Here is a 1,467-nt window from a genome sequence, read left to right on the forward strand (position 1 = left end):
CTGGAATTCTCATACATTTTGGCAGTTGTATAAAATGGTACAACCAAAAGTTTGATACACACTAAAAGTTTGGCAGTTTTTTGTATAAAGTTAAGTGTCCTCTTCCCATACAACCCAGCAACCCTACTCCAAAGTATTTACCCAAAAGGAATAAAAACATATAGCCATCCAGTGGCCTGTTTTGCAATTGTTTATAAAAGCTTTATTCATAATTACCGAAAGCTACAAATAACCCAATGTCCATCAACTGACAAGTAAAATAGAAAAGGAACACATTACTGATGTAAGCAGCAACATAGATGAACATCAAATGTAGCATGCTTAGCAAAAGAAGTCAGACTCAAAGTCTTCATATTGTATGATTCCATTTATCTGACTTTCTGAAAAAGGCAAAATTATATCAATAGAAAATAGATTAATAGTTGCCAAGGCTCATTCCACGCACAGCACAGCCATGACTCGTGGTTCCAAGAAGCATCTGAAGCAGGTAGTGACTCCAAAGCACTGGACGCTGGGTAAATTGACCGGCGTGTCTGCTCCTCCTCCATCCACTGGTCTCCACAAGACAAGAGAGTGTCTCCCTCTCATCATTTTCCTGAGAAACAGACTTAGGTATGCACTGACCTGAGATGAAGTAAAGAAGATCATTAAGATCGATGGCAAAGTCTGAACTGATATGGCCTACCTGCTGGGTTTATGGATGTCATCAGCATTGACAAGACAGGAGAGAATTTCCGCCCAATCTATGACACCAAGGGTCACTTTGCTGTTCATTGTGTCACACCTGAGGAGGCTAAGTACAAGTTGTGTAAAGTGAGAAAGATCTTTGTAGGCACCAAAGGAATTCTTCATCTGGTGCCGCATGATACTCACACCATTCACGACCCCGATACTCTCATCAAGCTGAGTGGGCACCATTCAGATAGATTTGGAGACTGGCAAGATGACTGATTTCATCCTGTTTGACACTAGTAACTTCTGTAGGGTGCCTGGAGGTGCTAACCTGGAAAGAATCGTGTGATTGCCAACAGAGAAAGACATCCTGGGTCTTTTGATGTGGTTCATGTAAAAGATGTCAACAACAATTGCTTTGCCGCCCAGCTCTCCAACATTTTTATTATTGGCAAAGGCAACAAACCTTGGATTTCTCTTCCCCAAGGAAAAGGTATCCACTGCTTTACCACCACTGAAGAGAAAGACAAGAGACTGGCAGCCAAACAGAGCAGTGGGTGGAATGGCCTCTGTATGACATGTTAAAAAGTTCGTTACCTAATTAAAGATAATACAGAATGGTTAAAAAAAAAAATAGTTGCCAGGATCTGGGAGCTGGAAGAAAGGATTGACTGCAAAGAGGTAGAAGGGAACATTTGAGGAGGTAGGAAAGCTCAGTGAGAGGTTACCTGAAAATGCACATTTATTAATAATCATAGAACTGTACTCCTAAAAACGGTAAATTTTACTAAATGC

At 40.8% G+C, this 1,467-nt stretch overlaps 1 pseudogene; it reads left to right on the top strand.

The window, feature by feature from the left end:
- The first annotated feature begins 206 nt into the window (after nt 1-206).
- LOC103265740 lies at nt 207-1,257 on the top strand (annotated as a pseudogene).
- Nucleotides 1,258-1,467: the final 210 nt, after the last annotated feature.

Source organism: Carlito syrichta, unplaced genomic scaffold (genome assembly GCF_000164805.1).
Source record: "Carlito syrichta isolate Samal-C Ts95f unplaced genomic scaffold, Tarsius_syrichta-2.0.1 Scaffold306815, whole genome shotgun sequence".
NCBI lineage: Eukaryota > Metazoa > Chordata > Mammalia > Primates > Tarsiidae > Carlito > Carlito syrichta.